The sequence below is a fragment of the Dermochelys coriacea genome, chromosome 7 (assembly GCF_009764565.3).
Source record: "Dermochelys coriacea isolate rDerCor1 chromosome 7, rDerCor1.pri.v4, whole genome shotgun sequence".
NCBI classification, from domain to species: domain Eukaryota; kingdom Metazoa; phylum Chordata; order Testudines; family Dermochelyidae; genus Dermochelys; species Dermochelys coriacea.
Window position 1 is genome coordinate 22,746,517 of NC_050074.1, and position 15,271 is coordinate 22,761,787.

At 48.5% G+C, this 15,271-nt stretch overlaps 1 long non-coding RNA gene across 1 annotated transcript in view; it reads right to left on the reverse strand.

The window, feature by feature from the left end:
• Positions 1 to 15,271, reverse strand: part of LOC122461098 — a 37,785-nt gene that overhangs the window by 4,351 nt on the left and 18,163 nt on the right. The gene's annotated exons all lie outside the window — the stretch shown is intronic.

Below are 15,271 nucleotides of genomic sequence, written 5' to 3' on the forward strand. Positions count from 1 at the left end.
TGCCCTGGGACCATGGGGCAGGAAGCTTCTCAGCAGCCTAGCTCTTGCAGGCTGAATATCATGGCTGCAGGCAGTTGGCTCCCAGCTCTGACCCTTAGTAGTTTTCTCTAGAGCTGCCCTCAGCTGGAACTGGGGAGCCTGATGCATGCAGTGGAGAGATGCAGCCAGCAGGGAGCAGAGGAAGGGGCTGCTGAGAAGCTGGGAGGGAGTCTGCTATCTGTGTTAGCAACAAGAGATCAGTCCCCAGCGGGAGATGGGGCAAGTCATGCAGGGGGAGAGAGCCATGAGGGAGGGAGAGCATTAGGCGGTGGGGTTTTATACCTTCCTCAGAAGCAGCTGGTACCAGCCATTGCCCGAACCAGAATATTGGACTAGATGGACTTTGAGTCTGATCCAGTCTGGCAAATGTCTCTGTAACTGGGAGGGAGGGAGGGAGGGATGAGTGATCTGGGAGTGATGAGGTGGGCAAAGAATTGGCAGGGAGAGAGGTATCTGGGGAGAAGTTTGAGAGAGAAGCTGAGGCTTCAAAGTGATGCAGAGATGTGGGAGAATGGGGGCTGGGGGATAATAATAGCAAATGTCACACCCAACAGAGAGAAGGGAAAGAGGGAGACGGAGAGAAGAGAAATAGACCCACGGGAGGGAGGGGAGAGAGAATGGGCAAAGCCAGGTGAGGCATAGCTGGGGGTTGGGGCTGAGGTACACACCCATTACAGACGGAAACTCAGCCCCGAGAGGCTGCGAACCGTGTCTGAGATGAGAAAGCCCCAGCGGATGTCAGGTTTAGCTGGGACTAACCTCCAATCGCCCCTCCCTGCTTGCAGACCAGTCAGTACCAGTGTGTTACTGACACGGCCCCATTGCCGCACCGCCCTGGTGCTGCATGTGTCCGTAATGGAATCTCATGGTAATTAAGAGGCGTGACGCTATGGCCGCCTTAATTCAGACATAATGCGCTGCAGCATGTTCTTAGCAAAGATGCACTAAGTGAGCTGGACAGGTACCTCCTTCCCAATGAGTTAGTCACAAGCAGGAGTAAGCGAGGTTAAAGCTCTTCACGTGGGCCATTAAATACTGAAACCAGCTGGCCATCTTCCTGACATCCCCACTACAGGTGGGTTTGGGGCAGGCCCTACAGGGTAAGCCAACTGGGCAGGTCCCCATCTGCATCCCACTCGCCCTATATGGCCAGCTCTCCTGCCTCTGTGTACCCATTACTCCCCACCATCTACTCTACCCTGCCTATAAGCCCCCTCAGACGGGGGAGATCCCCCTCCACATTCCAGACACCTGTTTGTGGGACTCTAATGACCCTGCCCTATATGAAGTCAGGAGTTGGAACCAAAGGAGAACTTTCCAGGCACAAGACAGCATGGGGGGAAGAGCCGGTCTCTGCCATGATGCTGAACTCAGACAGGAATGGGGGCCATCTGGTTTCAGAGTCACAACGTGCTGACTTCGCAGGGCCATCTCATCACACCAAAGGAGCAGACCTATGTTCTCGTGACGTATTGACCAGCCCACCTGTCTTGGTTCCCCTCAAAAGGAAAGGTCCTTGTAACTGGCATGGGGGTGGCTATGGCCTGCACACGCCCAGTGTGAACTAGGGTTTCAGGAGCCTGGACAGACTCACCAGTCCAGGCCGTTCCCTCCTGAGTGCTTGCTGTATATTATAATGTCTAGCCCAGCATTGACAGGGCCTCCATGTGCGAAACTCCCTCTAAGGAGCTGATAGCAGGCCATTTGTTAGGAGCACATTAATTGGCAGTGTTTAACCCTCCTGGGAAGCTACAGTATAGCTTTATATAGTTATAAGTATAGTTTATTCTGTTCCTATTGTGCTGGGTGATCAAAATTAGAGAGTTCTAATACTTAGTCAAACTAGCAATGAGGAGCTAGCACAGAGGAAAGTCATCTTCTTCTTCCCAGGGGGCCTGGGCTGTTTCCTGTCCCTGACTGAGCAACGAAGGATATGTCTTTGCATGCAGCTCCCTCCTCATCTCCCCAGCCCTCCCTCTCTGTATTAGGATTAGGCCAAAAGAGCCTTTTGTTTGTGACCATCCTCTGCTGGCCGATCTAATTTGGGTTAGAAACAACCCAAGCTTTAACCCTTTACTCCTGAGCCAGTCTGCGTCCTCCACCTCACCCCAGAAACACTGACCTGTCAAAGGCCAGGGCAGTGAGAACACCTTGTATGTCTCCAGTGTTTCTCATCCCAGCATCTCACGGAGAGTCAGTATCAATACCACTAGTGGACAGCGCTATTCGAAACTGAGGTAGAGAGAGGGAAAGTGACAGCCACAGTCACACACAGCAAGTCAGGGGCAGAGCCGGGGAGAGAATGCAGATGTCCTGGCTCCCAGGCCTGTGCTCTTGACAGTAAATCACACTGAGATTAAACCTGCTATCCCAGGTTACAACTGTGTGTCTGCCAGCTCAGTGGGGAGCTCTCCCGCTCCCACCAGGCTTCTCTCCCCTCTGCCCACCAGACAGCTGTTTCTAGAGCATTTCCTAGTCGCTCCCCTCACTCCCCCATTGGGCCCCAGTCCCAGCTTTTGCCCTGCTACTCCACCCTGCACCTATGTGTTAAGCCTTGAGCAGGGAGTTAACTCCTTTGTTTGCCAGCAGTCAGGGAGGGTCACTTATCCAAAAACAATAATAACCCTCAGCCGTTTCCTGCCTTATCGCTGTGGGTTATGAGGTGATTTGTGGTTAAACAGGAGTGCTTCTGCCTTGGTAACCCACCCTTCATCCCTGCCCAGCTCAGTGCAGGATGTACAGACACACACCAGGTGGCTCTGCTAGAGCAAAGAGTTGCTGGTGGGAAATGGCGAGATTATGATGGGGGTGGGGGGCTGCTAGCATTTCCATTTCCTTCCACACACCAGCTCCTTTCCCATTTTGGGGAATGAGGCAATTCCCCCAGGAAGCAGATCCTTCCCCTCAGTGAAAGACCCTATGCCCATCCCACCTACAGCAGCTCACCCCATTTGGTGAGAGTAAAGGCACCCTCCACAAACAAACTCCTTCTCCCAGTTTGAGACAGCAGGGCTCCCCTCCAGATTGCATCTCCCCCCCAGAACAATGTCCTCCCCCCATAACACGCACACACTAGTGCCTCCCCTCATTCTTCAGAACACAGACTATCTGCCTCATGGGAAGGAGCATCTCCCACTTGGCATGATGGCTTCCACAGCCCAGAGTGGTACCAACCTTTCCCCTTCCCTCGCGCTGACCCCAACCAGAATGACCTTTCGCAGCAGTGTCGAGACTCACTGGCAGGATCATTTTACATTAGGGATTAAACCCACATGCCCCCAGGCATCTGCCCCAGCTGTTAACAATGCCTTTGACCCAGGTCCAGGAGGCCAAGAAGGCAGCTGTCCAGAAATAAACCCCTTGCTGCCCTTCTACTACCAACCACAGCATACAGACTCCCAAGTGATCTGACTCCATCTGTGCTCTGATCAATAGCCGGAGCTGTTGACTAATATTCACCTCCATGGCATATATATCTTCACATTGACTTTAAAGTTAAGTATGTGGTTAAATAAATGCTGAGAGCGAGCGAGCGAGCATGTGTCCACGTGTGTGCGTGTGTGTGATTTGGAAGGAGGGAGGTCATTATTAATAATAAATAATATTTTATAATTATTAACACTGATTTTCACTGTATAGCGCCTCCTTCTGTCCCAGACACACAAGGTGCTACACAGGAGAATGAAAACACTGACAGTGTGATAAAACATCACGCTCTTTAAAACACACACATACACAGCCCACTGTCCACTCTTGCAATTGGCTGAATTCACACCACACCACAGGGCAAACTGTTTGCAGAAGGCACTGCGATGGAGGTTGGGAGATAATGCACGCCTGTGATACGAGCAATTAAGGCATATTAATTATAATAATAATAATAATAATTATCACAAAATAGCATTTTTATGGCACAATATTATGCTGAAAGATTTACAACATACTGATTCATGAAGTTCATAATTAAAGTTATTTTAGTTTCTAATTTCATTTTAATTCCATTCCAATAAAATATATGACAAATATATTTTTTTAAAATCCAGAAACCATTACTGAAGACAATTTCCTTGTACAGAGATGTTATATTATAGCACAGCCATCCCACGAGAAGCATCATGAATCTCAGCAAGGAGGAAATGTCCAGCTATATGAAATATATTCCCTTAGTTCCTGTGCTTAGGACTCACTCTAGTGGCTAGCTCCCGCAACAGTAACAGTCTGTTACTCCCTCTCCAAGAAGAGTTACACCTACAAAAGTGGCAGGAATTGGTGCTTTTGGTGTTGAACACCCCTGGTTCAAACCCCTCCCCGCAGGATGGCATCTGTGTATATGAAGCTGTAAATGTGTAACATGTGGATGATGTCTACATTAATAAAATAGCTTTATGCCCATTAGGTCTCCTGAAATCCAATAAGCCAAATATGCCCTCTTAGTTACCTGTATTTGCTTTAATCAGATCAGAATACCAAGAAAAAGAAAGTACCCATGCATCAAGTTAGCACAGAAAGTGGATTCTTAATTACAAGCGATATTCAGCACCACTTCATTCTTACCTCGAGTCTCCAGCCTTCTCCAGCTGCCACAGACTGACAGGCAGAATGAAACAGTTCCATTTTATCAAAACAAAACATTTTGATGGACCCAACGCTATTTTATTTTATTTTTTTTATTTCATTTTGTGCAAAATTTTGGTTTTCTCATTTTGAAATAAGAAAATATTTGAAATCATAGATTCTCCTAGGAAACAACAAAATGCAGTTCCCGCCCAGTTCCACAGCAGTCCTTGAACAGGCAGTAACCATGTGTAGTCTCTATGGCCATTTTTTTCAAAAGTAGCAACTGATTTTAAGTGCCTCCATTTTGGTTGCTCAACTTGCGACGCATGGGGCCTGATTTTCAGAGGTTCTAAGCACCCATTGATCCCGTTAATGCCAGGTGCAGCCGTGGGTGCTCACCGCTTCTGAAAATGATGCTCAAGGCATTTCCAAGTTGGACACCTAAATTGGGGCCTTTTTGACAATTTTGGGCCATATCTTTTAAAACTCCATATACCCCAAAATACTCCAGCCCAGCCCACTAGGCCTCCACTCCCCTGTGCACTCCCTGACAATCCAACAGGTTTCCCCTCTCAGAACCAAACCAACAGTCACTGCTACCAGACCTATACAAAAACCAGTGTGCCTCACCCCCACTAGTTCTGTCTGTGTTCTGCTATAGGTGCCCCCTTAAGAAGTCAGCCCTAGTCCTAGAACTGGGCTAACATCACTGAAGAGGCTGGCGCACAGACAAGGAATAAGCCAAGGAGTCATAATAACATCAAGATCTAATAGAAACATAGGGTTGGAGGGAGAGGAAAATCAAGGTCTGGTAACTGGAGAAGAGGGAAAGAAATACTTACCGGCTTGGAAAGTAGCCTCACTTGGTAAAAGCATATTAGTAATACTGTATCAACCCCACATGGGCACCTAGGACTTCCTGGCTAGGGCTAGACTCAGAGTCTCTTGCTCCAAAATCACAGGTCCCTACCATTTAACCTAAATAAGAATCACCACTGACCATTTAGCAGTATACGATTTATGACTCCCAGATTTGCAGTTCTGACTCCATCCTGTAGAGGGCATTGGTTCTCATACACTCCAGCCAATATATTTCAATGAGGTGGTGATATTTGCCAAGCTTGCAAAGGGTAAATATTCAAAAACTGAATATTTGTAAAATACTTAGGAGACAGGGTTCAGGGCATATAAATTAATATTGTTATTATTTAGACAGGGCCATGGATGTGCTTGGTTTATAACTGACCAATATGAAGACAGGGTCCCTGCCCCAAGGTAAAAACAATCTAAATAATTAGTATTTTAAACACTGGAGAAGGAAAAATAGATAATTTGAAACCAAAAGAATGTGGTAGCGTCCTTTTAAATTGCAGCTCTGCATTCCCCTGAGAGATTCCCCCCGCCCCCACACACCACCCCTCGCTGCCTTTAATGAGGCCTCCACTTGCCTGACACTGAGGGTAGCTGAAATCTGAACACGGAAGACTCCATTTTATTGTGTTTGAATAACAATAGCTGTTTAGCATAAATATATTGCATTTCCCCCCACATTTACAAGTGAGTTTCATAAAAGCGGAAACTCTAATCCGCATTGAATACTCTGGCCACCCCCCAGTCCAGGGCTACACACACACACACACATACACACACACAAACAATCATACACATGCGAACACACACATACACAAGAGAGAGGTTGAGTGAAACACACTCACAGTTAGGCAGACACACAGGGCCCTCTCCAGAATTGCCCTACAGCCACTTTGTCCAAGGATGGGTGCAAACCTCATCCCCTACCCCTACCTAGGAACTCTCCTGGGCATAGGGGACCCCTAAACCTGATACAAACTGGCTTGGCTGTGAGTGGGGGACACGGCTGAGGCAGTCCCACTCCCAAACTATTCTGTGCTCCTGCAGCGGGCTGTGACAACTACTGCAGCTGTAAGTTAAGGCAGCCCTCAGGGATCCCTAGCAAAAGCCAGAGGCTGCCCTGGCCCCTGGCAGCCTCTGAATAAGGGAGGCACAAACTGTCCCCCTTATGTCCCAACACAGGCACCTGCACAGAGATGATTCCCCACCCCCCACCCCCACTCAGATATACAAACACACACAGCCAGGAATACACACACAATTGATCTCACATTGTACTGCATGGCCAAACATGAGTCATAGCTGCTTCTCCCCCCCACTATTATGGATCCATTATGCAGCTAGCACAGGAACAGTGCGGTGGCAGTGGCAGGCGAGTGTGTGGTTTTCCCATGAAACACAGCCAGTCTATTTCCTTCCTGTAAGGGCAGCACAGCTCCCTCGCTCTCCCACTCCCCACCTTTCCCTTTCTCCCTCCCTCTGCTACCGGCATCTGTGCTCGCTGCCATGCAGCCAGGACCACAGCAGCACCCCTGTGTTGCTGTCCAGTTGTTGCTTCACACCAGGCTGTGCCAGTGAAGAGAGAATGGATTAGGAGGGAGAAGGCCTTGGGACACCAGCAGCCCATAGTGTTCAGTCTGGGCCATGAGGACTTCCAGATCTGAACCCTTCCTACAGGGGTTCCTCTCTGGGGCCCGACTCAAACCCAGCTCTGGTTTTCCTTAGCGCATCTTCTCTTTCACTGTGGCCTTCTGGCTAGATCCAGAGCCTGCATTGGGTTAACCAGTTCACAGAACAAGCAGGTGTTTGCAGGGGGTTTGGTGCTTTGGCAGCACTAAATCTGGGCAAACAATTTCTAATGAACAGCCCATGGATTTCCTCCTCTTGTCTGCATGTGAATTAGCCGCAAACAGGCTGTGATTCTCACATCTCTGCTTACTATTCACAGGGCTTCAATGAACAGTTTGCACCAGTGCTTAATTTAGAACGAAAGAGGTGCCCGGGCTCAAGCAATTTTTTTACTTTCATAACTAATGCGGCAAGCCCAGAGGGGCCGGGGCTATGAACTGCCAGGCCTAGAGGTGCCGGGGCTCAGCCCTGGCAAGCCCGGGCACAAATTAAGCACTGGTTTGCCCAAACGAGTCTGAGGTGGGGGGGCTATTTGCCACCCCAGCTTTAACTCACACTGTGTGAGCTGCTTTTCCTGCTACGCTCCTCTCACCCCACCCCTTGGTTAAGGGAGTTACAGCAGCTTGGCCTCAGACTCAGCAGGCCAAGCTCAGAGGTGATGCATCAGGGAGGGTGGGATTTGCACCAGTAAGTGGGGGTGAATACCTAAGAATCTGTGTCAGTACAACTTGCATACAGTAGGCCTGATTTTCCTCTCACCTACCCTGGTGTAACTCCATTGACTTCCATGAGTTACTCCTGATTTATACCAGCATCAGTGAGAGGCGAATCTTCATTGCCCTATGCCTTTACCCCAGGGCCAAGTGGGTGTAAAACATGGCCATTCTGATTTGGTAGCATCTGACACCCATTTGGCACTGATGTAAATGACTGCACAGGATGCAGGGCAAGAGTCCCAAAGCATATGCCTACACAGCAACAAGACATCCGCAGCTGGCCTGTGCCAGCCGACTCGGGCTCACGGGGCTCGGGCTGAGGGGCTGTTTCATTGCTGTGTAGACATCTGGGCTCAGGCTGGAGCTCAGGTTCTAGGATCCTGTGAGGTGGGAGGGAGTCTACCCAGCAATGAAACAGCCCTGCAGCCAAGCCCCTTGAGCCTGTGTTGGCTGACACGGGCCAGCTACAGGTTTTTCTTTGCTGTGTAGTATAATCAGAGACATGTAAATCACACCAGCTTTAGATTCCCCCCAAGCCTGCAATTCCCCTGAGGATGAGCAGAGAACATAGCCCCAACCAGGGACATAGCGAAGTTCCAAACTCCAGCATTAGGCATCTAGATACTTCAGTGAGTGGAGATAGATCAGATAGTTACAACATCCACACACTTGTCGGAGCCTCAGCCCAAGCCTTCAATGCAGGTACACACCCCCCTGTTTGAGCTACATCTCTCTCTCTCTCTCTGTCACACACACACACAGAGCCATAGTTCATGCTTCTACAGGAACCATAAGCCAGAATCTTCTCTCTAGATCAGACTTTAAGCCCAAGCATCAGCCCCTTTGCCTGGCTGTTCCACTCAGTGCAGTCACACTGATGACAAGTTTATTCCATGCTCGTGTGGACGGAATATTTAATTATAGAAGGAATTAGCTGTAATTTACCAGTTAATTACGGCACCATTATCAGTCCCCCTCCCCGATCCCTGCTTCCTAACTAGGTGATGCTTCACAATGGCTAAGCCATAGTTATTTGTGTAAAACACACCATCCAGAAGTCTATTGCTGTCATACATCAGAGGCACAAGTCATCGGATGATAAGGGTGCTGAGCAGGCATGTACATGGGCAATTCCTGCTGCATCACGGTGACTGGTCACAGAGGCTTTTTCCTCCGTACGACTAACCCTTTCTTGGGAGTGGTGGGATGGCAGGGCTGTATGATGGCAGTTTTTATTCCCATCCCCACCACTGCTCGCTGCTAACACTGGCCCAGATTTCTCTCTAGCAGTCATGGGCTTGATAGGGTGTGAAGGGCCAGGGTTCTCTGGGTGGTTGTAGGTTACCCCAACACATCGGTGACCATCGCTAAGCTTCCTAGGACATGTGGCTTCCTGGATAAGGACTGCGCAGAAGCACTGGCTCCTGCCACTTCCATAGTTAGGAAAAAGCCATCAAGCACGTCTCAGGTGTCAGGATTTAAAAGGACAGCAACATGTACAAAACAGTTGAATATTCTATGCTCCCACAGCTTATCATCAAAGGGACTTGTGCTTTAACCAGGGCCGAAGGAGTCTGCAACAAAGACCCAGTCCTGCCCTTACAACAGCCCGGCACGGTGCCACATGAATGCCTGTGATGTTGTAAATACAGTATTATGATGTCACTGCAGGATCAGTGGGCAGCAGCAGCTGGAGCTGGGGGAAAGTGAGTGCCCTGAGCAGAATACAAAGGATCTTTGATGGCTGGCAAACATGAGATAGTATGTGATGAAAACAGCATGGGGGGTTACAGTCCTTGAAAATCATCATCATCATTACAGATGGGCCAGAATCAGACCCTGGATCCAATCCCACCCCTTTGGGTTATTCCAAATCCAGCTCCGAGTCTGAATTTTGCAGCTTGAACCCACCTCAGCTTCTATTACACTTTACATCTTCAAAGCACTTTACCCGCAGTGGGCCAGTTTCCACACTCAGTTACACCAGTGAAAATCTGCAGTGCCTGCCTCAATGGATTTATACCGGGATGAGTGAGAGCAAAACTTGGCCTCCTCCTCAATACTCACAACGCTCCTTGAGGTTGGTCAGTATTATCTCCATTTTCCAGGCTGGGAAACTGAGGCACAGAGCGATGAAGTGACTTGCCTGAGGCCATGGAGCAAGTCCATGTCTGAGCTGGGATTGGAGCTCAGGAGGTCCTGGCTTCCTGCCTCAGGCTTTCCTTTTATCCAAGCCACTCCAACAAAATGGCTTTTTGGTGCACTTGTCTCCCGGAGTTTATCCCAGGTTTCTGCCCCTCTAACTCCAAATGGGGCGAGCGTCAGCCTCTTCTTTGCATCTCTGCCATCACAGAGCTGGGAGGCTTGTAGCTCAGCTCAGGGGCGGAATGGTACAGACAGGATCACGGGAAAGCAGAGAGCCCTTCCACTACCAGCCCCAGTGACTTAATTTCTCCATAATTAATTAAGTACTTCTGTATGTACTGCCATCCACTGGGGCCTCCCAAATACAGATTATCTACCTCAGTGCGGACACAGGAAACATTACAAGTGGGTCCAGGAGACAATACATCTTGGTTCTCTGACATAATGTAAATGATGGCTGGTTTGCACGGCATCCTGGCCAGGTCTGATTCCCAGAAAGCTGAGCGGAACTGTCTGCTCAAGGCTCTCAGAATTCTCAGTTCCAGCCACGGAGCTGCCCATTTCCAGGTGGATGAGGAGACTCAGAGCCAGGAGCAAAAGGTGGGGGTCTGTATGGATGGGGAGGGAGCTAGGATGGGGGGGCCTTTAACTACAAGAGGGGTTTATTTTACCAGCAGGGCCTTTCATTGATTCTGGGCGAATGATTGCTAGATTATATCCCGATTGGTATGACCAGTGGTGAGCTGGAGCCGGTTCGCGCAAACCGGTTGTTAAATTTTGAAGCCGGTTTAGAACCAGTTGTTAAAGAAAACAAGGAACCAGACAGTGTGCTGTGAGGCAACTAGAAAGCTTTTGAATGCTGTAACAAGAAAACACTTAAGCAAATGGTTAACTTTAGGCAATTTTTACTCACCCGGCGATGCTCCGGGTCTTCGGCGGCACTTCGGCGGCGGGTCCTTCAGTGCCACCAAAGACCCGGAGCGACTGAAGGACATGCCGCCAAAGTGCCATCGAAGACCCGGAGCGACTGAAGCAACCAGTTTTTCAGCTTTTGGCAGCTCATCACTGGGTATGAAGAGATCGATAAATTCATTAAGCAGGAGCAGGTTGGAAGCCCTGTGGTTGTGTTACATTGTGCTACCTGTTTACCCAACACCCTGCTTTGCCTCCCTGCCAACGGTTAGCACGCATGCATCTTGTGATGACGCCTCTCTCAGTGATTGCTCCCCAAACACCTGCCACAATCAAAGCATGAATTTCTCATGCTCCTACAAAATGGGCAAGATTTTTAAAAGTGATTAGCGACTGGGGTATCCAACTTGACCCCCGCACAGTTGTATGACATGCAGAGGGCATGTGCTTGGTACAGCCAGTGGAAACACGGGACAGAACTTTTGTGAAGATTTAATGAAAATTTGGACCCATTTTTTCCATTAAAATTCAGATGAAAATATTCAGTCAAAATTGACCAGTTTGAACAATTTGGACCTGTTTTTGCACTTAGCCCTTTCTGCAAACCAGGCCCTTTAAAGGTGTCCCAGGTTGGGCACCTGAAAAATTGATGCACCGAGAATCACTAGTCCCATTTGAAAGTCTCAGCCCTGAAACAGATTCAATTGCACAGCCACGGGCAGGAGATAAACTGGTAAGCAGGGTTAGAAAGAAGCCCTGAAAAAGGCCCTTGAGGACAATAGGTCTGGGTTGGTAGGACTCAACTAATACCCCGTCAACTTGCACTTGCTAAGAGTGACATAATCCTAGCACTAAACTCTTGGGCATGATCGATTTCTAATGACCAGCATTGAAGGGCTCTTCTCCCTTCCCCATCTCAGGACTTATCATTTGCACAGCAGAGCAAAGAGCAGTGCTGAAGAGTCCTTTACCCTGCAGCAGGGCTCAGAGCAACTGAATGAAAGGATGGAACCAAGAAGATATTACCTATCTGGACATCCTAAGGAAACCAACAAGTGAATCTTCTGGCATTCAACATCCTCCCTCAAGCAGAGGATGGCCATTAATAGAAATGGGTCTCTGCTCAATATCCTAAGAGAGCCTTATGTTTTGCTTCTTGCAATAGATTAACATTATCATCATTTATATAGCGCCAGAAGCGTACATGGCATCATACAATGAGGCCTGTGCCAAACAATTAAGAAGTCTGTGCTCTGAGCAGTTGACAGAGTGCAGATAATACAGTCCAAACCAGACTGCATGGGGCATGATCACGAGAGCTGGTGTGCTTCATGGACTGCAGGGAGAGGAAATCGTAAAGGGTTTTTGAACCGCCAGGGAGAAAGTGTGGTGTACACTGCTTGGGAGGCTGTAGAGGACTTTAGAAGTTTAAAGGATTCTGCCAGTGGTCTTAGTGAATGTTAAGAAATGGGATCTGAACCCCAGCTGCCTCCCTAGCATCTCCCATGCAAGGACCTCAATGTGCTTTACAAATGAAAGAATACCACCTCCCAGTAAGTATCATTACCCCCAACTTACTGATGGTGCTATGGCCACACCCAGAGGTGGAATGCCTCGCCCAGGGTCACATGGCAAGACTCGCAGAGACAGAAATTAACCTAGATGATAAATTTGTTAGTCTCTAAGGTGCCACAAGTACTCCTTTTCTTTTTGCGAATACAGACTAACACGGCTACTACTCTGAAACCTAGATGATCCTGATACCCAGTCCTGGACCTTAACCATTGCCTGTTTCCTGGGTACTCCTTACAAACGTCATTGATTTTGCAGAAATAGAGAGACCATTTTAAACTAAAATGTGTCAGAAATCTTGAGAAGTTCAGCTGCCTGGTTATTTGTAAGGTGGAAGATTTAAGAAATGTTTTACTCTCTCTTTGCACTGGTATAAGTACACAAGGAGCAGGACAGCCGAGAATCAGGCTCAGTCATTCCACCTTGGCAGATGCCCTCTCCAAATGGGAGAACTGAATTGTTTTAAAGCCAGGTCAGCCTATGAGTTGCTCTGCTATGTAAAAAAAAAAGTTTAGAAAATGATGAGTGAAAAGATAGTTAATGATGCATGGTACAGTCAGCGCAAGGCACAGTGGAGAGGGTAAATGCTCGAAATTAAAGTCCTCAAATATGAACAGAATCAACATTTAATAAGATGGTTAATGTATGTTATTTAAATGTCACTTCATTATTAAAAGTGTATATTTTTTGAGGTTTAATAACCATGTAATTGATGCATCTATTCCATAGTTAAACCTTGGCAAATATGTTTTTCATGATTAGTTGGTATTTATTTAACATGCAATAACCATCCTATTAAATTTAATGAGTTCATGTGCTCTTAAAGATGGTTCCCACTATCATGCAGTTAGGAAGCTTGATTATCTAGGAGTTATCTAGGTGGGTAAGAGAGCTGTGGTCAAAGATTAGCTGTTGTGCTAAGCAGGGTGGGGCCTTGTCAGTACTGAGATGGAGATCTCCCAGTGCTTTAAAAAGTGGTATTGCTAATTCAGTAAGCGGAGCTCTTTCTTGTGGATGGGTACAGAGGCTGACCCTCAGCATGGTGCTAGGAGGCACTGTGCAGCCGGAGGTGCCAGCCTTCAGGTCAGACATACAACTAAGGTATTGAGGACTTGAAGTCATTAGAAATCCTATGGGGGTTTTCCCAAGCATAGGTTTGTTAGCTCTCTGGGTGCCCACATCAGATTCCAGTGGGGTAACTACATCCCACCCACTTACACTCCATTGGATACGATGGCATTCTGCACCTCCTGCCTTAAAATGGTGTGCAGTGCTTTGAGACTGCTGTCAAGTTCCACTGCAGAGGTGGCTGCACTCCAGTGATGGCTGAAGTGGCTCATGTTGATCTGCAGTATACAGTTGTGCTAAACAGCTGTCATGCCCCCTCCGTCAAGGAAGCAACCAGATTGCAGCAGTGAGTGAAAAAATCCCTGCACACCATTTGTAAAATACTTTGGGCTGAAAGATGCTCTAGCAATGCAAGGTATTGTTATTGAAGAGAGGAGAGCAGCAACGCTCCAGTCTCTCCTTTCTGTGTTTGCCAGGGAGGGAGATTGCAAGTGGTATTCCAGGTGGACACACACAAAACCCTAGTCCTGGACTAATCAGAGGCTAAACCATGCCTGGGAAAGCATCAGGTGAGCGAGAGCGACATCTCTGAGTCACTTTGGCTCCAAGGGACACCTGAGCAGGGTTGAAAATAAAGGCTCGCAGATGGCAGCAGGGGAAAGCGGTGGTAATACACGAAAGCCCGGGAGGCAATGGAAGCTCTCATTAGCCACCCTACAAACTGAAGCGTTTAGCCTTTGAGCCCTGCTACCGGGAGAAGCTGTCCAGATACCGAGGCGTTGCACAAGACAGCCACTTCACCAGAGTGTTTAATAATCCGGCTGGCCTGGCGGAGCTGAAGGTCGGTGACCCTGTGTACAAGCAGGGCTTTAGTGTCTGCTGCAGCTGCAAGAGGGAAATGTTGATGAATGGAAGGAGTCGAGTTGAGGATTAAAATGGAGCTTTGCAGAGCTGCCCAAGTTTGTGAAAACAAAGTTGAGCAGCTTTCTGTCTAGCGAGTGATCGCTCCCTGCAGAAAGCCCAGCACCCTGAGCGGGCGGATTGAGAAAGTCAGGCCTTGGAGAAGGCTGGGGAGCTGGAAAGCACGGGGGCCATCTGTACAGGAGAACAGACTCGATGACCCGAATGGTTTTTTCCATCACGCGTTGTAATGGCTTGGGAATCAGCATGTAGGGCCCCAACCTGTACAGTGCTGAGTGCCTCAACATTCATTGCCTCCAGTCAATGGAGCTGAGCCAGTCTGTACCAGCTGAGGATCTGGCCTTCCAGCCCTGAGCTGTGCCCATCTGGGATGAACCAAGTCTATTGATTTCCTCTCAGTAGAGGTGTCCTGACGCCATGGGCCTTCTCATGTTTGGGATGGGAGGCAGCGAAGAGTTCTTGCTCATCTTCCCATCCTCACAAGCCCCCCATTCCCATGACTCAGGGCTCTGGCTGACTCCTGGAGGCCAAGCGCTTCCTAGAGAGATGGAGTCAGAGTTTTGCCTGAGCCCTTAGTCACTCTTGGCCAAGGACAGAGCGACATGATTGCACCATACAGGACTGGCCGAGACGATGCAATGAAGAGGAAGGAAGGATGGTCCTGATGACCTCTCCTCACCCGCTGCACAGATATTTCTCTGTAGTCTAATTCAGACCTAAAAGAAATCACCCCCGTTAGCTAAGGGAGGGGAGAGGAATGCAGGAGTGTTTTGAAAGCACGGGGATGGGAGGGATACAGCCGCTCTGGTCAGCATGACTGTGACTAATGCTGGAACTGCCAC